At 38.5% G+C, this 27977-nt stretch overlaps 1 long non-coding RNA gene across 1 annotated transcript in view; it reads left to right on the forward strand.

Annotated features, from left to right (window-relative positions):
* The window catches only part of LOC122495514, an 84924-nt gene extending 59599 nt beyond the window's left edge, over window positions 1-25325 (forward strand). Inside the window, exon 3 of the long non-coding RNA XR_006300483.1 lies at window positions 25167-25325. This is a non-coding gene — a long non-coding RNA (uncharacterized LOC122495514). The remainder of the gene's footprint in view (window positions 1-25166) is intronic.
* Window positions 25326-27977: the final 2652 nt, after the last annotated feature.

The following is a 27977-nucleotide window of genomic DNA, read 5'->3' on the forward strand; positions in this document are numbered from 1 at the left end:
TCTGAAAAGTGAAGAGATGGAACCAGAAGTCATGAGAATCCAAGATATATCAACAGTGACATACAATATAAATAACCTAACACCCCAGTTAAAAGGCAAAGACTGTCAGATTGCATACAAAAGTAAGATCGAACTATATGCTGCCTAAAACAAACCCACTTTAAATATAAACATACAAATAGATTTAAAGTAAACCATGCCCTATCTATATACAATAGAATGTAGCCAGCAATAAAAAAGAATGAAATCTTGCCATTTGCAAAAACATGGATGGAGCTAAGGAGCATGATACTAAGTGAAATAAATCAGTCAGAAAAAGACAAATTCATGGAGCACCTGGGTGGCTCAGTCGGTTAAGCATCGGGCTCCTGATTTCAGCTCAGGTCATGATTGCATGGTTCATGAGATCAAGACCTGTGTTGGGCTCTGTGCTGACAGCAGAGAACCTGCTTGAGATTCTCTGTCTCTCTCCCCCTCTCTCTGCCCCTCATCTGCCCATGTACACATGCTCTCTGTCCCTCTCAAAATAAATAAATAAACATTAAAAAAGAAAGAAAAAAAATACCATAAGATTTCACTCATATGTGGAATTTAAGAAACAAAACAAATGAGCAAAGGAAAACAAAAAAGAGAGACATAAAAACCAAGAAACAGACTCTTAGAGACTATAGAGAGCAAAGTGATGGTTACCAGAGAGCAGGTGGGTAGGGATATGAGTGAAATAAGTGATAGTGATTAAAGACTGCACCTACCATGATGAGTACTAAGTAATGTATAGAACTGTTGAATCACCATATTGTACACCAGAAACTAATATAACACTCTATGTTAACTATATTGGAATCAAAATTTTAAAAGAAATAAACTATGCTCACACTAATCAAAACAAAGCAGAAGTAGCTATATTAATATCATAGTATATATTAGTATATCATTACCCAGTCAGGATAAATAATATCCTAAATACTAACATCTTACATCTTACTAATGTAATATGGATATGTTAAGATGAAAAATACAGACTTTAGAACACAGAATATTATCAGTGTTTAAAAGGGCCATTTCACAATATAAAGGTGTCGATTCATCTAAGCAACATAACAATTGTGAACATTTATCTACCTAATAACAAGATTTCAAAATACGTTATAGAGGGGCACCTGGGTGGCTCAGTCAGTTATGCATCCAACTCTTGGATCTCAGCATCCAACTCTTGATTTTGATCTCATCTTGAAATCACAGTTTGTAAGTTCTAGCCCGACATCAGGCTCTGTGCTGATGGCACAGAACCTGCTTTGGATTCTGTCTCTCCTTCTTTTTGCCCCTCCTGTTTGTGCTCTCTCTCTCTCAAAAAATAAATAAATAAACTTAAAAAATGCATTGTAGAAATGCAAGTAGATAAATGCAAAATAATAGTATGAGATTTCAACATTCCTGTCTCAATAATTGATGTAAGTAGACAGAACATCAATAAGGAGATAGAAGTACTGACCAATACTGTCAACTAACTTGACCTAAATAACATTTATAGAACACTCACTGAACAACAGGATATATTCTTTCCAAGTACACACAAAGCATTAACTTATATATACCATAAACTGTGACACAAAACATGTTTGAATACACTTATAAGCAATTAAATCATATAAAGTATATAATTGATCACAGTAAAATTTCATTTCATTTTATTTTTTTAATGTTTTATTTATTTTTGAGAGAGCATGAGCAGGGGGAGGGCAGAGGAGAGGGAGACACAGAATCCGAAGCAGGCTCCAGGCTCTGAGCTGTCAGCACAGATTCTGACACGGGGCTTGAACCCATGAACAGTGAGATCATGATGTGAGCCTAAGTCAGACACTTAACCGACAGAGCCACCCAGAAACTGTAAAATTTCATTTTAAATCAATAATAGAAATATGCTGAAAGATCCCCAAATATTTGTAACTAAATTGCACATTTCCAAATTTACATTTAGAAAGTATCTTGAACTGAATGAAAATAAAAATATATCAAAATTTGTGGGATACAACTAAAGCAAAAGGGAAAGGGAAATAGAGATTTACAAAAAACCCATATTAGAAAAAAAAAGATCTCAAATCAACTACTTCAGTTTTAGTCACAAGAAACTAGAAGAAAAAAAAAAGGACAAATGAAAATTGAAGCAGAAGAAAGGAAATAATAAAGATCATAGCGGAAATAAGTAAAATAGAAAACAAAAACAATATGATTTTCTTCCAGAAGACTGAAGAGAAGGGAATACTTACCAACTTGGTATATGATGCCATTACTTTTATACCAAAACCTGATAAAGACATTCCAAGAAAATAAAACTATAGACCAATATCCCTTGACAACCTTAAAATAAAATAAGCAGTTGGTTTACTAGCAAATGAGTTTATTCAGAAATAGCAGAGAGATTGCAATTCAGAACATGCAAATTATGCCAAGCTACATGCAAGTCCAGAGAACAAAGAGGAGTGTTCTTTTAAGAGGAAAAGAGGGAGATGAAGGAGCTGTTTAGAATGTCATGTTATTAGAAGAGAACTAGATTTCGGGGTTGTGGCAACTTCTCATTGGCTGGGTTACGATGGTTCTTATTGGCTGGGTTGTTGCTGGTCAAGAAGAAAATCTCTTTTCCTCCTGCTGGGGTAGTAAAGGAAGCTTTTTCCTGCTGGGGTATGTAAAAGAAGCTGCAAATGTGGTACATGCATGAAAATACCCCATTCAGACTTCCTGACTCCATTTTGAAGGAGGTTTCCCTTTACTAATTTTCACACCCTCTTAAACCTAGATGGTAATTCCTTAACAAAATTTTGTCAAATGGCTGAGGTAGATTTATTTCAGGAATGAAAGTTGGTGTAACATTAAAAAATCAATCAATATAATATAATGTATTAACAGATTAAAAAAGAAAAACCATACGACTATCTCAATAAATGTGGAAAAATATTTGACGAAATTGGACATCAATTCCTAACAAAAACTCTCTGCGAACTAAGAATAGGACTTCCTCAAACAAAAATACCTACAAAGAGATTATAGCTCACATCGTAGACAGTGGTGAAAGGGCGGGCCTACGCCAGCCGACTCCATCTTGTTCTGTGTCCTTCACCTTGACCACACCTCCTCCCCTTGAGTAAACCCTCCCTCACCTGCCGGACCCTTCCCCGGGACCCCTCCCCAGCCAATCGGCTGAGGCCATAGCCATTACCTCACCAACTGCCCCCAGGCCCCAATAAAACCTTTGTCCTTTTGAAACTTGCTCTCTTTCCCTGGTATCTCACCGCTGCGTCGGTGCAGGTAGGGGATTGAGCTCGAGCTAGCTCGAATAAAGGCTCTTTGCTTTTGCATCGGACTCGGCTCCCTAGTGGTCTTTGGGGATCACGAATTCTGGGCATAACAGTGGTAAAACACTACATGCAAAAATGAAGGAAAGAGCAAAGATGTCAACTCTCACCATTCCCACTCAACCATGTGCTAGATATTGTCATCAGTGTAATCAATCAAAATAAAGAATATGTTTTGATAAAAAAAAATTAAAACTGTATTTGTTCATAGACAGGTACATAAGAAAACTTTTGGGAGAGTAGATATGTTCATTATATTGATTTTGTGATTTCACATTAGGTGCAAATGCCAAAACTTCCCAAACTGTACACCTTAAAGTACAGTTTATTGTATGTTAATAAGACTTTAATAATGTTTTAAATTTTTTTGTATATAATAAGGTACATTTATTAACTCACATAATAGGAAGTCCCAAAGTAGAGCATCCATTAAATCAGCTTTTCTGATATCAAGATTGCTCTATTTCAACAACTGTAGGCTTCACCTGTCATTGTATTAAGATGACTACAGTATCTATAGCCATTGTGTTCCTACATAACAAAATCCAAATGTAAAAAAAAACAAAACAAAACAAAACAAAAAAAATCAGGGAGGGACATGTGTTGTCCTAAGTATCTTTTTAAGAGTAGAGATCATTTTTCTAAGAAACTGCTCTTCACCTGAGAATCAGCCAGAATTTCATAAATGCCCAATCTAGCAAGGACAACGGAAATATATATTGGCTTAAAGTATTTATTTCATCTCCTAAAATATATGGATCCTCCAATTTCTGAATAAAATCAGAGTTCTGATAACAAGAAGATGAATACAAATGTCTTTTAAGAGAGCTATATCATCAGTGACTGACAATCATTAAGTGGCTACTTAGGATATTGCATCATCTCGTTGGTTGGGCTAAAAGAATTCTTGCTAACAAAAGATATATGCATTTTTGAAACTCTGGGGGAAAATGTTAGAATGGCACAGCTTTTGAGAATTCCTAATTTATTCAAAATTATTTTTAGTGGGGATCTAATGAATTTTGAGCAGCTTTTTTCCACACTCCAAAGATGAATCACTGCTTACATACTATTTGTATATCCTCCTGATGTCTAATATTAATTGGAATTATGGGATGTCTCAAAAATATAAATATGCACTAACCCAAAATAGTTGAAAATAGAAACCATGGAAACTCACTTTTAGAATATTCTTTTGTGCATCGAATGCATCTATTAGATCAAATGTCATAACCAGGAAAAATACAAAGAGTCAAGAGAATTTGATGAGTATGCTTTGGAGGGCATTCATAAATTACAAAAGGTTCCCACTGAGCAAATTTGAAGAAAATACAGAGATATTTATCAGACAAACTTTAGAAAGCAAATAAATTCCCAAAGTGGAAGGTCTGAGAATTAGTAATAACATTAATGGATATACTGTCAAATATGGGACAATTTCCAGTTTTCAGCACAAATCCTAGATTAGAAACCGGCAAATGTTTAATCCAGCTTCCATCTCTGACCTCAACAAAGCAGAAAAAAATCAGGCGACAAAATCTCTGTGTTAAATCCAGTGGGCAGGGCCAGGCAGTTGGAATCTCACCAACTTGTGGAGATAAGAGCCATTCCCATCTCATCCTCCTTCATTTCCCCCATGAGACAAATATCTTGGAAGATCCAGAAACCATCAGGTGACAAGAGGATCTAACGAGACCAATGTCAACACCTTTTCCTCAATTAGCAAGTATGAAAACCTCAACAGACCCTCCTGACTCTTTCTCTTCAAAATAACGACTACGAAGTCTCAGAGCTGGAGAACAAGAGAACATACTGCATGTCTTGTTTTGACCATAGTAACCCAAACAAGTGAGTTTCTCTCCTTTCATACTCTTTTACTTCTTCAAATATAAAGTGCTCTTTTAATTTCAAAAAGAAGCTGTTGATTTGGAATGAATATATCTGAATAACTGCTCTGATTCTGCACTTCTCTTTGCTCTGCATTCTTCATGCTATTTGATTGAGTACCTATCTCTGCAGAGTGCTATGATTGGTGAGACAGATTAGGCAGCAGGTAGAGGAGAGCAGGTAATACACAGTGTCTATCTTTAGGAAGCTTCACATAATGAGAAATGATGCTTTAAGTTTCTGCTAATAGAAAGCATTCCACAGAGAGGAAAATATCTGAATATCTCTAGTTTAACCTCAGATGACCTTGAATGAGGGGTTCCATGGCCTCCTTTGTTCAAATAAACATGTTATTCCTGGGTTTGACATGGTAGAGATTCTCTTTCCAGATTTGCTACTTTATCCCCTTCTTTTGAAAAGGAGTTGAAAAGGACTATAATATATCCAAATTTTAAGAAGTTTGCACTGAGACCCACTGAATTCATATGTCCTTCAGGGGTATAAGTACTTTAATTTGCTTTTAAATTACCACACAGCACTCTGAAATCACTGCGTGGACAGGAACCAACAGCTCTTGGCTGGTTAGAGCCTGAAGCCATCTGCTTCCCTAGTTCTCCCATGTTGCTATCCTCGACACTTTCTAGTTTCCTGGTCAGAGGGGACAAATTCTTCTTTATATTCCAATATTCCTCCCACATACTCCACACGTCTTCAAAATGCCTTCTGTCAAATGCAGGCATTATTGAAATGACTTATCAAGTGAGGTGGGCAGGGGAAGCTAGTATCCCAACTCTCGTGCCTGGCTAATGGGAATGTGCTCACCAATTCCACTCACTGGTTTAATATTAGACGTTACAATGCTCCCTCCCCTCATGCTTAATCCCCATCTTCTCCATCTTGAGTTCACAGTTATTGAAGAGACGTCTATTTCCCTTTCACTCACTTACCCCTCCTCTTTAAAAATTTCACCTCCCTAACATATATGTGTTTGTGACAAAAAGTCTTCAAATCAGTCCTTGATTCTCATTCATTTTTCTAAAGGATGCACCATATAGTATAATGCATGGATACTTATTATTAAACAATAAACACTTAAGCAATTCTAAGCATTCTATGGTTCTAAATATAACTTTGTGTAATAAAAATTTAGCTTGTAATTTGTTTGGGAATTCACCATTTAACTGTCTGGGAATGACATCCATTCTCCAGATGTCCTCATCCCCATTGGTCACAGCTTATTATAAATGACCATCAGTGGACTCATCAAGGCAGTTCTCCTCCAGCTTTCTAAAAATTTTAAATAAATAAATAAATAAATAAATAAATAAATAAATAAATAAGAATTATTCTCCCTCTTCCGGGAGATTGTAAACAATGGAATATTTCAGTTGCACATGTCTTCAGCATTAAATTCTTCCCAAAGAAAAGTGTCATGATATAAATCAACCCACAATAGTAATAAACTTCTGACTACTCCTAGAAACTACAAGATAATAACTTTTTTTAATTTTATTTTTTTAAATTTACATCCAAATTAGTTAGCATATAGTGCAACAATGATTTCAGGAGTAGATTTATTAGTCCCCCTTACCCATTTATCCCATCCCCCCTCCCACACCCCCTCCAGTAACCCTCTGTTTGTTCTCCATTTTTATGAGTCTCTTATGTTTTGTCCCCTCCCTGTTTTTATATTATTTTTGTTTCCCTTCCCTTATGTTCATCTGTTTTGTCTCTTAAAGTCCTCATATGAGTGAAGTCATATGATATTTGTCTTTCTCTGACTAATTTCACTTAGCATAATACCATCCAGTTCCATCCATGTCATTGCAAATGGCAAGATTTCATTCTTTTTGATTGCCAAGTAATACTCCAGTGTGTGTGTGTGTGTGTGTGTGTGTGTGTGTGTGTATCTTCTTTATCCATTCAAGATAATAACTTTTATACATGTATTCATTCAAGAGAGCTAGAGTAGGTGAGAACCCACCATTTGCTGTCCATTAGACAATTTCCATAAAGCTGTTTTTTGTTACTGTTTTTATAAAAGCATAGGAAAATGCAAAAGACAACATGCATTAGGAGACAACATACATTTGACATCATACCATGTATTGTGAAGAATATTTTTCTTATGTTATATATATTATACACATATATTACTTATATTTTACTTATGGTTATCTTATTTAGTCTTTATAAGAAGCCTGAGAGGTTGGTAATAATGCACATTTTACAGAAAGGAAACAAGCTCAGCAAGCTCAGGTAACCTACCAACATCACACAACCAGTGGTGACTCCAGTCTATCTATTCCACAGTGCACATGCTTTCCACTGTATTGTGGAAGAGGACATGATCCCTGGAGAAATTTATCTAGTGAAGATCAGTTAAACATGTTCTACTAGAGTCATTTCATTGGCCACATCTGAGTTGACTCAGACTCTGGGGGTGTTCGAAAGACTTTAGCTCTCTGCCAACTATGGTTGAGTCAGAAACAAACAAGCAAACAAAGGAGGAAAAGTCTCAAGTATGGGGAATGAATTAACATCCAGCAGCTCTAAGAATGGGTTAACAGGACTACACATCAGTCTGTCTGATACAAGATATTTACAAAAATAATTAACCTCCAAATTAAAGGAGGAACATCACCATGACTTAAGTGTGCCTATAAAAGATCCAGTACGGTGTTTTCCTTGCAAAAGAAAATCTTAGCAACCTCTGCAGTATCCTGGGTGTTTACCCACAATATGTTGGGGAAAGTAGGAGTTTAACTAAATGTATATATCTATAAATCATCTCCTCCAAATGACAAACAACAAAGATAATTTACTCTATTTTTCTGCTGAAGTGGAATGTCCACCAACAATAAAGTATCAAGTAGTACAGAAAAACTCGGAAAGAAAGATATCTTAGAACATAGTTACTGCTAAAGCCGTAAGAAAAGCAACCGCAATCAATGCAAAGCGATAATTATAGCGTTCTTTCAAATCACCCTTAATGACAGAAAACACAGCCTAGCCTCATTAGTAAACCACGAACTACAGTCCAACTAATGGAACCCACTGGCAATCTCAATAAATATTCCATTTCTGAGAGCCTTTGTAGAGAAAATAGTTTAAGGGAGAGGAAGGGGAGAAATAATCAATGTTCTGTAAAGACTCTTGCTGCTTATAAAATTATAAATCAATCACCTATGTGTTGCTTAAGAGGCTAAGACAATGGAAACAAATGGGAGAAAATACTGTTTCGAAGACACACGTCTATTGTTGACTTAAGACAACAGATCATTTAAGTAATCTGAACCACTGCAATTTTTCCCAAATGCATAAAAACATCAGAGCTAATCAACTGTCATATTGTCAAGCTCAATCATACACAATCCTATCTTCACTACTTAAGCCATTTTCTTTCTCTCCTGTTATTTCAAACATTTCCTTTGAAGTTAAAAAAGGAATAAAATCATTTTTGAAGGGTGCCGAATGTATGGGCCTTTTAACAGAAGGACATTTGCAAAAGGGAAAAAAGCATGTGGCACATCGAAGGAGAAATAACTGACTCACAATCTCTTACCAAGTTAGAATTTTTAGGAAAAAAAAAGTTTTAAATTAAAGTCACAGTAACACGGTTCAGATAGAAAGGGCCTCCATTACATTTCCAGGATATTTCTTTTCTGAATCATCTGAAATCTAGTATACTTTCATCTTACCCTATGGCCTTCTTCTGGAAAAGACATAAAATAAAACCCTGCAATTAGCTTAAAAAATATGACAAACTCAATATCATGAAATATAAATAAGAACTAACTGGCAGAGCATGACAAAACAAAAAGCTTCAAAGACAAAAACTCAGCAGAAAGATAGAAATTTATCTTCTTATGTGGTCAGACATTAATTAGTTTTACTTATTTCAATGCCTCTCTGAAAATATCTATGATCTAGGTTGAAATAGACTATGCAATTTACTCATCAAAAAGAAATGTACATCTTATTCTTTTTAGGCTTCCACTGATTCTGATTTACATATGCTTAGTACATAAAAAGTGTTGCAAAAGTATTTTTTCCTAATACATATAACATATTCTGAAATGCTCAATACCTAGCAGGCTAGATAGCTCAGAATTCTGTTCCAGTGTTTTGCAAACATAAGACATATGGTCCATGAAGTTTCTTCCGCACATTTTGGACCAAAGCTGTTAAAGAAAGCAACTTAAATAAATTCTCTAAAATAACTTTTCAAGTGATTCCGAAATTTGTGAAAAATAACCCAATGCAACTGGTTTCAGATTTCAGAATTAATTTTAAATTGAAGAGTTTGATCAGGTATGGAATTATCTCTCATTAAACTTTTTAATCCTGATTAAAGTTAGCCAAACCTATAGACATAAAACCAATAATTTACATTTGGTTTCAAACTGGCTTCAAATTCCATTAGATTTAAAATTCGTAGTAAAACTTGTTTATAGATGCATTAATTTTCTGTTGCTATATAGCAAACTACTACAAATTCAGTAGCTTATAACAACATCCACTTCCTATCTCAGTTTCAGAAGACTTACAATCTCTGGGTTCTCTGCTCAGGGTCTCCCTAGACTGAAATCCAGGTGGTGAAATCCAGGGGTGTAGACTCATCTGTATCTCAAGATCCTCCTCCAAATTCATTCAAGTTTTGGCCAGCATTGGGATCCTTGCGATTGTAGGAATGAGGTTCCTGTGTTCTTGCTGCTATCAACTGGAGGCTATTCTCAATTCCCGGAGTCTACCAGCTGTTCCCAACCACACAGCTACCTTCACAACACAGAGGTTTGCTCCTTCAAGGCCAGCATAAGAATCTCCTTTACTTATGGGACACCTGGGTGTCTCAGTCGGTTAAGCATCTGACTCCAACTCAGGTCGTGATCTCACGGTTTGTGGGTTTGAGCTCCAAATCGGGCTCTGTGCTGACAGCTCGGAGCCTGGAGCCTGCTTCAGATTCAGTCTCCCTCTCTCTCTCTGTCCCTCCCCACTTGCGTTCTCTCTCTCTCTCTCTCTCTCTCTCTCTCTCAAAAATAAATAAACATTAAAAAGATATTTTTAAAAAGAAAAGAATCTCCCTTACTTTTCGTCTCTTTACCTCTTTGAAGGACCCACCTTATTAGATCAGGTCCACCCCAATAATCTTTTCGGTAATTCAAAGCCATTAGAGACCTTAATTATATCTGCAAAATTCATTCTGCTACATAACATAATATAATCATGGGAATGACATTCTATCATATTCACAAGTCCCAATAATAGTCAGTGGGGGAGAATTTTATACATTGTATACACAGGGGGTGGGTATATTCGAATTCTGTTTACCATAGATGCTTGTAAAAATAACACTACCATAAAATGCTACTATATTTTATGAGAAGTTAGATTATTTTTGTTTCTTGAAACAACAAGGTTATTTCAATAGAATTTACTCATACATACAAACAGTACAAATCGTTGCAGTTCATTTCCACAAGCCTTTGGATGTCACAGAATTTGGTGAAGCTTCTGTAGCCTTCCTGCTATGAAAATGTTTTTAATGTATAGAATGTTACCCCACCAGGACAAAAAGAAATCAGCTGTGGTTAGGTTAGCCTTTCCCTCCCAGGCTAGCTCAACCACAGGTTCTAAAGCTGCACACTCAAAATATCTAGGTCCTTTGTTAGTCTGGAATAGATGGGGAAATCACTGGGAGACTTAGTCCATCATAGGGTAGAAACGGGGATTCAGTTCGGATCCTATATATAGATCCAATACCTGGTGTGGATTGGATCCACAATGCCTACTCTCTTCCCAACGCTTCTACGTGTGCTTGGTCCATTTAACTGGATTTTTGACACATTTCTTTGGTAAGATCTATGTTTTGCCTTCGAACAAGCTTATTGGCGTGAGTGTCTGACCACCTGTCTCAGATTCTGCCAGGCCCTCACTGGGCCTTGTCCTCTGTGTCCTTGGCTGTTGGACACATGCTCTTTCCCTGGTGGTAGAAAAACTAGAACCCTTCTTTAACTATCACCTCTTATCTGAGGATTTCTGTTATCTCACTCTTCTCCTGGAATTGAACCTTAGTTAAAAATACCAATCAGAATAGCAAAGTAGCCACGATTCATTTAGTGTCTGCCATATGCCAGGTATTCAGATGGCTACTTTACATTTATATAAGCTTTTCAACAACTTTTGAATGAATTATTATTTCCACTTACTGAAAAAGACCGCAGCTCAAAGGGATTATGTAATTTGCACTAGGTCATCGATCTGGTAAACATCAAAGTTGGGATTAAAACCAAGATCTCTCTAGTCCCAAACCCCATATTCTTGCTCTTCACATTTTTTTTAACGTTTATTCATTCCTGAGAGAGACAGAGAGAGAGAGAGAGAACGAGCGGGGGAGGAGCAAAGAGAGAGGGAGACACAGAATCCTAAGCAGGCTCCAGGTTTCAAGCCGGCAGCCCAGAGCCTGATGCGGGGCCCGAACTCACTGACCGTGAGATCATGACTTGAGCTGAAGTCAGATGCCCAACCAACTGAGCCACCCAGGCGCCCCATATTCTTTCCTCTTTAAATAGAGGAGAATATTATTTATTTTACAAACTAGGTCACTTCTGAGACTAAAAGAGAGTCCTATTAATAATTACAATTAATAAAAATTATTGAAATTAATAATTATTATTACAATAATAATAATAATCAACAACATAGACACAAGCCAAGCCTGTACCAGACACATCAAAAGGTAAAATTTCTTTAACTTTAGCTTTCATATCCTTTACATCTTAAGGCCTGATTTTATGGTAAGTTGCCTCTTAGTAGCCAGTCCAACAATGGGAGTGACTTCTCCAAGTGGATATCAGCTTTCTCTCCTTCCCTGTTGATCAGTGATGCACACAGGTCAGAGCATGCTTCAAGGCTATGCCTACCAAGCTATTTCCTGTTAGTCTAACAAAAAGAGGAGTCTGAACTTCCAGGTTGTAAAGCCTGACAAGTCGATTTCACATTCTTCAATTCGTTTACATGTAACTCCTCTTCCTGATCATTAACAAGATTTCTCAGTTGTATCTTTAGAGACCAAAGAAGCCTCAAAGTAACTGAGATTTTCTCAATTAAATCTATATACTCAGTTCCCAGAACAGTAATAAACACAAAAGAGGTTTTCAAAATGTTTACTGATTATGATAAATATGGATATCTACACAACTACAATATTTTGGAATATGCAGATGAGGGCATGTACATGTAGGTGGTTTTTACACAGACTCTCTCCTATCTCATTCATCTGTAGCGTGTATCTTTCTATATTTCCTTTTTAAAATCCTCCAGTATTGAATAGAAGCCTCATGAATGGAGGCTCTGGTACAATCTACACAAAGCTCAGTATGTAGTGAGAACACAATGAAGCATACTAAAAAACCGATTTCAATTAACATGGTGTCCCAAAGTCTACAGTTTTCCACAAAGCCCATAATTATATCCACAATTAATTTTTAACTTTCATATTCATTAAATAACTTTAGAAAGGAATTCTGTGGATCCCTAATCCTTTCAGATTCTCTTCAGAAGAAGTGTTATGTAGCCTTTTAACTTAGATAATTCTCATTCAAGTCTTTGCACTTTCAGACTCCTGTGCGGACACATACAAATGACTCTGAGACACTTCTTATTGATTTGGCCCTGCCTTCCTGAGAGGGCAAGAACAAGGTGATCGAATTGTCTTCATAAACTCTGGCGTGAAAATATAAATTTGCCATACAATTTCCCAACATATTATTGTAAGTAAGTGTTGCTTAAAATTCTCCCATGAGAAGATAACCTATATTTAAATAAATTTGAGAAACACTATACTTTCCATTTCATCTCTCAATACTTATTAGCATCTCAAAGACTGTAGCCTGTGGCTATGTCTCCTACCATGAACAAGGAGACCTAAAGACAAAGACATGCCCAGTACATTTATAACTAAAGATCTCCCTCCTCCTAGCTAACCCCTAAGGGGGAATGTTGGGCCATAGACTATAGACTGAGGAGCAAGTTACTAACTACCCTGAAGACTCCTTACATTGAAAACTCCTTTCTGGTGAGGTATGGGTAATCCCATAAAGATATTTTCCAGCTCTTCTGGGGACTGGCATCCTCAAGTAGACACTTTAATATCAATTCCCCATTCTTTGAAAGTAGAGCTAGAACCAGAAGCCCTGTGTGGACTTTCCCACTTCTCTAAAAGGCAATCAGAAAAAATTCAGCAAAATGGCTATGGTAATATTAATTTATGTAAACATTATGGGGGAATATGGAGAAGTTTGTTTTCAGTATAATACTGAAAGAGAAACTTTGTACCAACCAGTAGTGATAGTGATGAAGCAAACATAGGTTGGTAAAAGACATATTAAGTGGGTCAGAACTTCTAGCTCTGTCCATTCATTGACATGTACCTTGCAGGAACCCATGAAAAACCTTAGCCAGGAAACCCAGCAGCCAAGAAGTGAGCATTCATAAGTCAAAATAGAAATAAGTCATCAGAAAGATAGATAAGAAGTGCACAAAGGACGTTTCTAGGCTTAACCACAATGTGTCGTTTGGTACTGAATCTATTTAGAACCAAGAGAAATCAACATCCTCTCTTTCCCAGAATCCACCTTGAGGAGGGACTTGCCAAACTGTAAACAATAGGCTACGTTTTCCATGCTTGGCACTTGGCGGCCACTTGCATTTGAATTGGCCTTCCAAACGTGGTGCCTCTGTTCATTTAAAAGAGAAAGGTCTAGTGCAGGACTTCTGAACCTCAGCACTTCTGTGGGCTCTATCATGGGTTCTATATAAGAGCAGTGGCAGTTCTATCTTAACCTCTGTCCCTTGGGAATCCCAGTTAATGTCCAGGTGACATTCCACACATTTGTAGAATCCTGTCTGGCTTCTCTCCTTGGAAGGTATTTGGAGAAGCTATAGTGAGCTGAACTATAGTGAGAATGCACACGTCTGCAGGATGTGAATTCCAATCATCACACTCCTTCCCTCCTCATGTTCTTAAGGAGAATTTGCAAGTTTCCTAGTGCTCTTTCTTGGCCTGTAAAATGTAATGAACTCTCAGACATTTCAATATTGCAAAAAAAGAATTCAAAAGAAATGGAAAACCTCATGTGTTTCCCCGATTGATGGACTAACTCTGCTAAATGATACTTTATCAGGTTAATTTTGAGAGACAACCCCTTTATTGATACAAAAAATCTTCTGTCTCCACTGATTCACTTAATTATTGACTAAATTCAAGATGCTTGGGAATGAGAAGTAGATTTACAAATACTGGAGTCTTTTTCATACAATTAAAAGCACACTTAATGGTACCACGAAAAGTCTTCTCTGTGAGCCAAGTGACCGCATAATGTGCATTAGGTGAAATTCCAGAGGCTTAACGATTGATTTTCCCTACAAATTGTGCAAAGTGAGTGCAACACTAAAAGCAAGGAGTGCTGTCAAGTAAGGACTATAATTAACAAAACAAGCTTATGAAAAAATAAAAAAGATGAAAATGAATCCAGTTCACCTTGAGAGAAGCCCCTGAGTAACAGGTTAAGTAATATATTCAGTAACTTAGTACAGTTGCTAAGGAAACAATTGTCTGCAAAAGAGGATTAATGGTAAGAAGGAACCAGACTCAAATACCAGACTTAATCTCATGTTTTCATTATGCAGGAAAGATCACAAATCGATAAGGGCCTGTCAGTTGAATCTGCAACATCCAAGCAATGCTACACCTAATTGTATAATACATATAACAGATGTGGATTCCCACTGGAAAACAAAAATATACCAGATACACGTAGAGAAATGTACGGGCTTAAATGGACATTAAATGACATGTTAAGATGACCTGGAAAATAATGCCATATACCCAATATATATAAAATGTAGATAAGACTAAAGTAAGCATAAGTTTGTCTAATGAAATTCTAACACCTTGCAGAAAGAGTTTTTATTTTTCTAATTTTGTCTTCTTATATTTTGGAATACTTAAAATTCTCATTTAGGAATGTCATTAAAGGGTGAAACTTAGAAGAAAACTAATGCTTTAACTTCCAATTCTTTCAAACAACAAGCAACAAAAATTCTGACTTGTAGAATCACCCTGGTCCATAGGACACCTTCATCTTTGGCAAAGACGGTGGAGGGTAGGTTTCTATGAAATGCAATGTGCAAGGAACGCCTTTTTACCTTAAAGGATAGATCAATGTGTATCATCAGCCCCTTTCTGGAGAGGGAGTTTATGAAATGGGCTTTACCATCTCTCTGGGGTTGTTTGCTGGTCAATATCCTCAGCCTGGTAACCCAGCAGGACGTAAGAAGGACAAGGAGCCCTGACCTTGACCTCTGACAGAGGTTTGAATAGTCTTTTACAGAAAGATCAAGTAAGCATCTTAAAAGACTCTAAAATAAGACCAGGAGTGGTAACCTTATTTAATTAACTCATTCCCCTGAACCAAGAAAAAGCATCAGAAAATGCAGCTCTTCCATCCAGGCCTTTGGAGGACCTCTTACCCCGTGGGAATTCTCTTGTTCCCTAACCCTACATTCCCAGAGGCCCCATTCCTTTCCCACTGTGACACTTTGATCCTTTCTTCCCTTGGAAAACTCACCTTTCCTCGGACTCCCTCCCCTTCGCCCCTAGGAAAATTCTGCTTCTCTCCCATGAAAAGTCTATGGATATCTTCATCTCTTTCTGCATTACCGCCAAGTCTGCTACCTCAGACTTCAGCAAACTTGGAATAGACGTTTTTCTTTGCTCAGGCTTTTGCTGGTTCTGAGGGGAACCATCGGCTGTGCACCCATGAGTAGAAGGAGCCAGTAGAAGCTGTTTAGCAATAATGGCTGAGCCATGTCCCTCTAGAACCATCTAAGAAAGGGGAGTATAATCATATAGAAGAAAGCACATTCTTCGCATTCATGGGGTCTTCCTCCTACTCTTTGAGAAATAAGACCTTGGTGTTCAGAGACTCTTGCTTCTTTCCTGCCTTGCAAAGCACTCACCTTTCACATGAAAGAATAATGGCTCTGCCTGAGCCGTCATCATAGATGGTGCAATTATTGAATGCATTCTCTCTCAGATCCCATTTGCTTCCCTGGTGGTGAGGAGGGCGTAGTGGTTAATTTTTCTATATACAGAGATTCCTCTTTCTGGGGTCTAAGATCATGTTTTTGGAAATACAAAAAAACCTCCACAGAGCTGCTTGGCCTACAGTCATTTTTATTGACTAGGTTTTGTCTGACCATCATAGCTAACTGTTACACAATTTTATGACAATTGGACATTAAAAAAAAAACCTATCAGGACTATAGATGACAAAAAAAATAGACAAAATGCTTATCATACCATTATTAATTACTTACATACCAATAACTTAATTACTAAAGTAACTGTAGTCAAAACCATTACACCCCCAAATATTTATTCATTCCTTCAACACATATTTAATGGACACCAGCCACATGTTAAGGGTGGGGTATCGGGAAAGAAAAGCTACCAGACAGAGACACAGCAGCCCGCCCTTAGTCGATGGAGCCTTTCCTCTGGTCTCCCACCACTGCCCCACCTCTTTCTCCTTCCTCATCTGTTTTATTGCTCCCCAATGTGGGAAACGCAGCACAGGAGCTCTATCTGTCTGGAGCAGATAAGTACTGAGTTGGCTTCTTCACACAGACAAAGCTGCAGCCTGGGATCCTGAGTAGCACATGCCTCTCCTCCCTCCTTGTGTCCTCCCGGGCACTCGCCACCCACCACCCCACACTGTTCTAAGTGGCGCTGGGCTTCAGCTTTCTAGACAAGCATCGACCTTAGACGTAACCAGCCTGGGGTGATTTCCTCTTCGAATGCAGGTGGTGCGGAACACTATCCACAGGTCTTCTCCATGACAGCGTGACCACAACGCACCAAGCGCCCATTACCTTCACTGGTAGAATGGCAGCCAGTTCCCATGGTGAACAACACACGGCCAGCTTGACTGGATGGGAAACAAGGCGCTTTCCACGGAGGGCTTTCGTTTTTGTTTGTGCGTTTGTTTGTGTGTTTGTTTTTCACTTGAGTATAGTTGACACAGGTTGCATTAGTTTCAGGGGTACGACCGTTGTAATTCAACTTCTCTGTGTGATCCCATGTTCACCACAATTGTAGCTACCATCTGTCCCCATGCAACGCTATTACACCAGTGATTATACTCCCTAGGCTGTACCTTTTATTCCCATGACTTACATATTCCATAACTGGAAGCCTGTATCACCCACTCCCCTTCACCCATTTTGCCCATCCCCTCCCCCTCCTTCCTCTAGCACCCATCAGTTTGTTCTCTGCATTTATAGGTCTGATTCTGCTTTTTGGTTATTCATTTGTTTTGTTTCTTAAATTCTCAATTTAAATTATTAAATGCTTAATTTCTTAAATCCTCAAATTTCGTATAGGTGAAATTGTACGATATTTGCCTTTCTCTGTCCGACTTATTTCACTTAGCATAATACACTCTAGGTACATCCATGTTGTTCAACAATAAAATGGACCAGGAACCTATTCCACCTTGGAACAGGGAGGGTGGGGCACCCAAAGATAACGGAATGATTCTCTCTGTCATGACAACAATGACTTCTGTTGCTCTGAGTATAGAAACGGTGCCCTTGTGCTGCCCTCTGGCTAAGCTGCCAGTAACACAGGAGCAGAGCAGCAAGGGTGAGGTTTCCATGTAAACGAATCTACCTCAACAAAGGAAAAAAAGCTTTTAAAAATCTTACAGAATTCTCAGCTCTCCAGGGAGTTAGACATTGCTCCCGAGTGCTCACAGGTCCACATAAAGCACCTGTATAAGGCATATATTTGACTCAGTACAATCTTCCACGAAACATATTCCCCCTGGCAGGTGAAATGACAGATAAGCAAACTAGTATACATTTTCCACAAGGAAATTGTGGCCACACTTCCACTTTTTCCCTTCTCTCCAACTAAATCCTTAAGTCTTTTCCACCTTTCCTATATTTTCACCATCCCTTTCCTCTCTCTACGTGTTTGATATCTGTTCACTAAGCTATAAAGACTCTGCATCCTTACCCCACCCCCCCCCCAGAATAACTTGGGCCTCAGAAGACAAGGCAAGTGGTTCTGGGAGCTGACAGAACTTCTGATGCCTTCATAATCCTGTGAGAAATGGGTGTTATCTGACATCTGTCTGAGGGTGTCCTCAGACATATTTCTAGGTTTGGTATTGTCTGCTTTGTCTCTGGGGCAAGCAATAGAGAAGAGCGATATTGATGAACAAATTAGGGAAAGATAGAAGTAAACCAGAGGAACAGAAATGCTTCCATCACAGATAACCCAATGTGTTAAGGTAAGAAGGAGAGAGAAGGAGAAAGACAATCCCCTTCTTCCCTAAAGGTACCTCATCTCCAAACCTCCATCCCACACAAATATTGAGAAAGCTACTGTGATGAGCACAAACTTTAGGCAAAAAAATTAATGTGAAGAACTGGGGCGTTATTTTTTCAACTCAGTTTGTACTTTGAATCCTCATTCTCCTGAGTTGAAAACCAAATTTTTTATCAGTTCTGCACCCTTCCTATTCTGAGGTAACACGACAATTCTGGAGCATTGGCGGAGTGCCAGGCTTGGAGCTATGGCCTGGGAGAACAGACATCTGAGTCAGATGAGTCTGTTCCTATCGGCCCACCAGCCAGGTGTCATCCCTGCCTCTCAACTGCAGGTGCCCTTAGTCCAGCTCAGCCTCAGCTGTCTCCAACTGCTCATCCTGCAGCCTCCACACCAGTTTGGGCCATGGAGACTATGCTACCTACAGCATGATCTAACCTCTGTGCCGCCGCAGGCAACCGGAATTGCTCTTTGGTGCCATATCACCCTGGGGAAGTGAAGGTCTCCCTGGCCAACTAAACCTCCTCTGCCTAAATCCACTTGAAGACATTAATTCCTTCTAGGGAGTTCTGCTATCCTCCCAAGTCTGAGAATCACGGCCCAGCCTATCTCTGCTCTGGGTCCCCTAAACGTATCTGGTCTTTTATTGCCCTTCTGAGCCTTGGCCTCTCAGAAGCACAGGAAATAGCCCCTCACCCACCTTATCAAGGGCCCAGTGCTCTTCTCACTTGCCTTCTGACGCTCTGTCCTATGGATCAGAGGACATTTATCCAATCAGATCATCAGGGGAGACAGGTTTGTTTTCTTTATTAGGATCTCCCAAACTTAACGTTCATGCCTTTTCTCCTCTGAAGGCTATGTTTGGTTTTTGAAATTCAAAACTCAAAGGAAAATTCTGGGTTTGTTTCTCTCTCTTTCTGCTGTCTTAGCCCTTCTCTAAGGAGGTAATAAACTGGAAATAGCATCAGGAGTGCTGAGGAAAAGGAAATGCTAGGAGAACACACACCCATACCCACATATATATAGACAGATACATATATATGTGGGTGTGTGTGTATGTTATATATGTATTTTTATGCATCATATAATATATATTTAGTTATGGTTATAATGTTTGCCTGACACACTAGTTTTCTGATATGACACCAGCATATTCTCAATAAACCTAAATTGCCAGATAGGGCCCCTGAGTAGTTCCCTTGTCTATTGTCTCTCTGTCATGGTGGCAGGCTAGGAAAATAGCAGTAGTAGGTAGTAGAGAATACATTTTATTTGTATTTCTTAAAGTTAATTTATTTATTTTGAGAGAGAATGAGTGAGAGAGAGAGAGGGGAATCAGGGGAGGAGCAGAGAGAGAAATCGAGAGAGAGAATCCCAAGCAGGTTCTGCACTGGCAGCACAGAGCCTGATGTGGGGCTTGATCTCACAACTATGAGATCATGACCTGAGCCAAAATCAAGAGTCAGATGCTTAACTGACTGACCCACCCAAGTGCCTCAAAGAAGACATTTTTAAAAACCAAACTACTTCACATGTGTTCATTTCTTCAAATAAAAAATGTTTGGGAGTTCCCTGGGAGACCCTTGAGAGAGAGCTGGTTACAGCTCCCTGCACCAGGGGAGAAGCATGGGCTTCAGTGTATAATTAAACAGTAGGTGCATCTAAAAGCTTCAGAAAGGAGTCTTGAGAAGTCTGGATAATATTTGAATCAAGGTTTCCAAACGCCTCTTCACAAATAACCTACTGCTCTTCTGGATTTGTATGTTTATCTAATCATGGTAAATAATTTTTACAAATCCCACCTGACTGGCCATTGTATTTAAAGCCAGTGCCCCAAGGTTTTGCCGTCCTGCTTTTCTTTGCATCTGCATATTCTAATAATTACACATATTCTGTTAACATCAGACATTTCTCTCTAACATTTCAAAAGCTTCTAATGTGTGGCCATCTGGCACATGGACTCCAATAGACGGCTCTGCTGTATGTCCTCATTCTATCAATGTATCTTTCTACGTATCAACTATCTATCATCTACCAATCTCTCAACTGTCTATCTACCTACCTAACTGCTTAACTATCTTTGTAAGATTCATGCCTCTCTTCCTATAAGATTCATTGGACAGTCATACTTGTTAACGTATGACAGTCATGCTGCCTCCCCTGAGAGCCCGTAGGTTCTGTTGGGACATGGACTGTGTCTGTGGTGGGCACCACTGCTCCCTGGGGTCTAGCCGAGGAGGTAGCATATGCAAAGGATGAGTAAATATTTGTTCAATGAGTACATGGTCCTCTCTGAGAGCAGATACCTGTTACCGTTGGTTATCAATTACCTGGGATTCTGACTCTGCGAGTCAGTCACCTCTCACAGTCACAAAGCACGTGCCTCCCCCCACGGGATCCCATCACAATCGCTCCGATATTTGCAATGTGGCATTGCACATCCCTATCTCTACAGACCACCTCGATGCTTCTTCTTTCACTCAGGAAATGCACATGAATTTGAGTGCCGGTACCATGTGAAATAGTTCACATTTGCTCTTTTCTTTAAATTGTTCAGCAAAGTGTGTACTTGATCATTACTAATGGTGTATTTGCATTCACCTCGCAGCTCATCTTGACCCATCGGCCTGCTGAGACGTAAAAACTGAGGGCAGCTGCTCTAGACCTGTGCTTTCAAACCACTATGCATACAAATCACCCGGGGTTTTTGTTAAAATGCAGATTCTGACTCAGTAAACCTAGAGTGGGGCCTGAAAGTCAGCATTTCTAACACACATACCCCAAGAACCTGCCCCTCCCCTGGTCCATGGACCACACTTTGAGCTGGAAGGATATGATTACTGCTCATCCAACCGATTGAAATAAAGCTTAAAAAGTGTACAGCCTAACAAAACATTTACATCTGTCTTAAAGATTTTTTTCTTTTTCACACTTTTGTATTGTTTACTTTTTTTTCTCTCCTCATTTCATACACATCTAGCCATGGAAAGTAAGTTTGACACAAATGTTTTTAACAATAAAAATAATTTCTAACTAAGTAATTTTTATTGCTTCCAACAATGCTGCAATGAAATGGACATGTCTCCCTGTGCAAACCAGCAAGATTTGCTCTGGCCTTACACCCTGCAGTAGAATCCCTCCTTCATGGCAGAGCTACATCGCCAACTTCATGCAGCATGGCCAACCTGCTCTACTGAGCCGTTTACCAAGCTGCAAACCTGACGGCGACATATGTAGGATTCTCTTTGCTCATGAAGTTCCCGCATGGGAAACTTAAACATAAAATTCATGAGAACCGTTTTTATCTTTGGGGAGAGAGGGGATGGGATCACAGTAAGGTAGCCAAGAGTCTTAACCTTCTCTGTAATTTATGATTTGAAGAAAAAAGAAGAGAAGATAAAATGTTAATATTTTAAAATACTGGGTGATGGCTAAGTATCAGTTTCTTATATTATTCTCTGTACTTTTCTGTCAGTTTCAAATAGTCCAGAATTTTTGACAGCTTTATTGAAGTGTAATTTATACACCAAAAGCAAAAACAAAAACAAAAACAAAACCCCTGCACATAGTTCATGCACTATTTCATGAGTTTGGGCATATGCAAACATTCAGGATACCATCGCCGATAAAGACAACGGACATATCTATCGCCTCCAAAAGTTTCCTTGTGTCCCTTTGTTTTTGTTTTGTTTTTTTAATAGAACTCTAGAATGTATTCATCTTGCATAACTAAAACTTTATTGGACAACAGCTGTCCATTTCTCCCACCCTCCCGCTCCGGCAACCACTATTACATTCTCTGCCTGTATGAGTTTGACTATGTTAGATCCCTCATATAAGTAGAATCATGAGGTATTTGTCCTTCTATGACTGGCTTATTTTACTCAGCATAATGTCCTCCAGGTTCATCTATGTTGCCACAAACGGCAGGATTTCTTTCTTTTTTGAGCCTGAATAGCAGTCTATTGAATACATATACTACATTTTCTTTATCCATTCGTGTGTCAGTGGACACTTGAGTTGTTTCCATGTCTTGGCTATTGTGAATAATGCTGCGATGAATGTAGGACTGCAGATATTTCTTCTAGAGTCTGATTTCCCTTGGATTTATGCCCAGAAGGGGGATCGCTGGATCATACGGTAGTTCTAATTTTAACTTCTCAAGGAATCTGCACACTGTTTTCCACAGCTGCTGTACCATTTTTCTGGGATATGACACCAAAACCATAGGTAACAAAAGCAAAAATAGACAAGTGGGACGATATTAAACTAAAAGGCTTCTGCACAGAAAAAAATCAACAAAATGGAAAGTCAACCTACTGAATGGGAATAAATATTTGCAAAACCATATGTGTAATAAAGAATCGATTTCCAGGGGTGCCTGGGTGGCTCAGTCGGTTAAGCGTCCAACTTCGGCTCAGGTCATGATCTTGCAGTCCGTGAGTTCGAGCCCCGCCTCAGGCTCTGTGCTGACAGCTCGGAGCCCAGAGCCTGTTTCAGATTCTGTGTCTCCCTCTCTCTCTGACCGTCCCCCGTTCAACGTCTGTCTCTCTCTGTCTCAAAAATAAATAAACGTTAAAAAAAATGTTAAAAAAAAAAGAATTGATTTCCAAAATATATGAAGAACACCAACTCAATAATAAAAAAATAATAACTGGATCAAATATTCTATAATATCTTTAATAGCCTATAACCATTACCATACTGTAAGTGACATCTTCTTGTTCTTTTGTTTTTGATCAAATTCCCGTGGTGAAATGAGAAACAAAGGGAAGGAAGAGGCCACAGAAAAACATGAAATATGAAAATTTTACAAGCAAAATAAATTCTATTATCCTTCGGATTTTTACATTTACATTCAATATTTGGGGGGGGGGGATTATCTCACATATTTTAGATTTTCTGTTCCCTAAAAACTTACAAGTTCTTTAGAATGAAAGGAAAAAAAAAATCAAGAGAGTGGATCCTTTCACAAAGTGCCTTAATCTGGGAATTTTTCTAGAAGGAAATAAAATCGAACCCAAAGGAGGAAGGTGTCTCCTGGCAAACACCATATTTCGAACACATCCTTGGTGCGAAGCTCTAATTATGTTATCACTGACTTGCCCTTGGTACTAAGGGGAAAACCGATTTAATTCTGAGACTCTGAAGTTTACTAGCAAGTGACTCACCTTTCTTAATTCCTTCTGCATATTTCTCCCTTTTTACTTCCTATCCCTAAACTTAGAAAACTGTTTTCTTTTACCCATTTTAAATTCACTAGAGAACAAACTGTGTTTTAGAATAAATTGTTCTAGAGAATGGAACATCTAGAAGTCACATTATATATTCTTGCACTGAACTAAAAAACCCACAAATGAAAGGAAACTGAAATAGCTCCTATTTAGAAGCAATGAGTCACTTTTCCAGCTTTCACTGCTTCACCCGGTATAGGAACACCCTTTCTTCTATGATATCTGCCTTCCAGTAATCTACGAGCACAGTGTAGTTAGCAGAGTTGTAGCTGGGGAACACACGAAGAATTTTCCTGCTAAATCCACAATATGTCACTTCATCTTCTCCACATTTCTCTTTAACTTAAAATTGTTCATCCTGATTTCTAAGCGTTAAAAATCCAATTACGTCTACGTTTACACTTTGGGAAATGGTTCCCTTGATGTTTTAGAATTTGAAATGGTCTAAAGAGTCAAAAAGGTCATCAGTGAGCACAATCAGAATCCATTAAACCGTAAAGACATTCTAATGCAAAAGTAATTTTAAAAATCACATCTGAGGATCAAATTAAATGTTTATTTTCCATTTAATTCCAAATTTTCAATGATATAACCCTCTTGGGCCAATTTCGCACTCTTGGTTATACAGTAAGTTAAGCCTTCTGGACGCACTAGTTTTCTTTGCTTTTCATGTAGTTTATTATTCATCGCCATCCTGCTCTTCCTTGCTACTCATTTATCCATATGGAAAATGTGTTGACATAAAAAAAATTGTATTATGGAAGAAAAATCTTTGCACGATTCCTTCTTCTTCTGCAGCTATGAGAGGTACATGTTCTATTGTTACACTCCCTTTCTCATATGTTCACTCATTGCCTAGGAAACCCCCAGATTATATTTCTTCATTCTGAAGTATCAGAGCCTCTGTTTACATTAAAAATTCACAAATGCGGGTGCTCCTGGGTGGCTCAGTTGGTTAAGCAACCGGCTCTTCACTTGGGCTCAGGTCCTGATCTCACAGTTTGTGGGTTCAAGTCCCACAGAGGGCTCTGCAACAGCAATATGGAGCCTGCTTGGGATTCTCTCTCCGCCCTCCCCCTCTGTCTCTGCCCCTCCCCCACTTGTGCGTGCACACTTTCTTTCTCTCTCTCTTTCAAAACAAATAAACTTTTTAAAAAATTTCACAAATACAGACTGAGTTATAACACTAGTAGAGTAGATTCGAGAAAATTAATAAATTAGATCATGGAGTCATAAGCTGTCCTAAAAAAAGCCTGAAACTTGTTACTCCCTTTTCTTTTTGATTTGTTTTGGCAGCTTTTCATTCCCTCTCCTCTGTACAGAAGTCGCCCCATCGCCACAAGCATTCCAGTTGGACCTCAGGAGCCTAAAGGTATGAAAAATACTTCTTCCTTTCCCGGTATGAGAAATACCTCTCGGCACTCAATGTCAGCCATTGTCTTCCACTGTACTTCGTACCCTGTTTGTCGCTAAATAAAATCTGTGATGTTGCCCTCATATTCTTGACATCCGAATACTATATAGAAAACATGCCCTGCGTCAGGCATTCAGAAAAGAAAACATCACGAAAGCTGCAGCCCTCCAAGTATGTTTGGGTGACTCTTTAATTCACAGCTTTCGAGCTTTCAGATGGAGAGAATGCAGTGCAGCAATGAGAGCATGGGTGGGGGACCAAGAAGGATCTGGATTCAAACCCAGTCTGCACCTAATTTCTTGACCTTGAGAAAGTCATTTACCTTCTTGGGTCCTCTCTATTAACTGAAGATGATTAAATGAGAGGGGATAGGAAAAATACCCAGCATGTACTAGACACATAAGCCACATTCTATTGCCTTCATGCCTCCATAATGTTCTTTATAAGAACGTGTAAATAGTGTTTCCTTTTTTCTCATTACCCACAACTCTCGTTTCTTCAGTTGCCCTATTCCCCGAAGGCTTTCTATTCACTGTGAAGGCACAGTTTTAAATCCTCTGACATACCTTTTAGCTTGGGTTCTAAATTTACGTTCTGGTAAAAATATGTGTCCAAAGTAAATGAAATACAAAATAACTGAGACAGAGAAGTAGACATGTATGTGTCTCATTTGTGCTCTTGGGATTTAAATTTATGGAAGTGACTGAGTAATAACATCGAGGCCAATGGTACTGAAAGAAGAATTCATTATTTCTATTTCCCTAGAGAAGGAGGCACATCATGTTATGCAGGGCCACGTGGAAAGCACCAGGGTTTGGGCAGGAGGCAGAAGAGGGGAAAGCCTGGGCTGTAGCCTTTTTTCGTGGTTCCACACGAAAGACCAGGCAAAGCTGGGAAACAATTTAAGATTGTCTATTTTGAAAAATTCTGAAGCTTTTAAGCTATAGGAGCAGTCTCTAGCTGCCTGGTACCCAACCCTGGGATGATTTAGGGCAGGAGAAATATTGGCTTGATGTGTAAGTTAATAGAATTTGTTGGGTGAATACATTTCCCAGATTGGTTGATTTGCATTTGAAAGGTACACTGCCTGCCAAGCTGTCTCTAAGAATTGGCTAGCCCTGGGAGGGGCAGTCTCTTAGCAGCCAGAAAGATTTTTTAAGATGGCAAAACATCATAAGATAATAAAAATTTAAAAATATGATTAATACAATAGGGAAAAGAAAAAGGATATCAGTTATATGACATTAAAGGGAAACATTTCAAAAATGCAAAAAAATTAACTCCACTTTTAATAGAGAAATATATTTCAGCCGTGAGGCTTTTTTTTAAGCATAGTGAAAATACTAAATACATATATTTTTAAATTCTAGTGGTTTTTTTTAAGGTTATTTATTTTCGAGAGAGTGAGTGTGCATGTGTGAGTGGGGGAGGGGCAGAGAGAGGGAGAGAGAGAATCCCAAACAGGTTCCATACTGTCAGCACAGAGCCTGACATGGGGCCCGATCCCATGAATCATGAGATCATGACCTGAGCCAAAATCAAGAGTCCAATGCTTAACCAACTGAGCCATGCAGACCCCCCAAAAATGCTAACTATTTTTAAAGAACTTTTCATCAGTGGCTCCAAGCAACTTTATTTATACCAATTCCTTGTCTGTGAATATTTGATATAAATATGAGGATGAAAGGAATACTGTTCACTTTTTTTAGTCACATTTGCTTCAATGGGGATAGTGGGAGCTATTCAGTCTCCTAAGTCAGAACTGAGTCAGGCTAAGAAGTATACACCTTTCCTTTCCTTCCCACACCTACCTCCACATCTCAAACGTAAGGACAGGCCCCAAATCAGCATTCTCTGCTTCACCTGTGTAACAATCATTTTTTTTGAAGACTGAACTTCTGTTAGAAACTCTGCCATGCCCTAGAGCTTTGAACATCAGTAAAACCAGGGCATCTTCCTAGGAGTCAAAGTCACTGAAAAGGCTAATATGTTACAATGGAATAAGAAGATTAGGAAAGTTTCTTTAAGTAAGTAGATTAACAAAAGTCGATTAGCAGTAAGTAGATAAGTAAAAGTATACCCAAGTCTGTGCTGTCCAACAGAATAGCCACTGGCTAGCACATGTCACTAATGTGCACTTGAAATATGGCTGGTCCCAACTGAAGTATTCTGTTAAGTATAAAGTACACACCGGCTTCATAGACTTGGATAAGAAAAAAATGAATGAAAGTATCTCGTCAATATTATACTGATTACATGTTGACATTATAACATTTTTGGTATTTGACTTAAAAATTATTAAAATTAAACTTACATTTTTCTTTTTTTGTCAATATGGCTATTAAATTTTTATTGCATATACGGGTTGCATTTATGAGTTTAATTACATATTACATTTCTATTGAATAGTGATGATCTAACTCCTACAAGGGCCCCTTTAGACACCAAGCATCAAAAAACAAAACAAAATTAAAAAAAAAAAAACACCTGAGGGCTCCAGGTTATGCCCAAAGTCTTCAATGCCAACCTGCTCCTTATCTCACCCTTCCATATTCACAATGACTGACCTAAGAAAAGCTTCTGTTACCTCCAATATGAATGAAACAGCAGATCCCAAATGAACTCTCTTTTTCTGTTTAAGCAATTCATGCTCTCCGTCATTTCTCGAGTTGTTTATCTTAAACAACAAACTT

Source organism: Prionailurus bengalensis, chromosome F2 (assembly GCF_016509475.1).
Source record: "Prionailurus bengalensis isolate Pbe53 chromosome F2, Fcat_Pben_1.1_paternal_pri, whole genome shotgun sequence".
In the NCBI taxonomy this organism is placed as follows: Eukaryota; Metazoa; Chordata; class Mammalia; order Carnivora; family Felidae; genus Prionailurus; species Prionailurus bengalensis.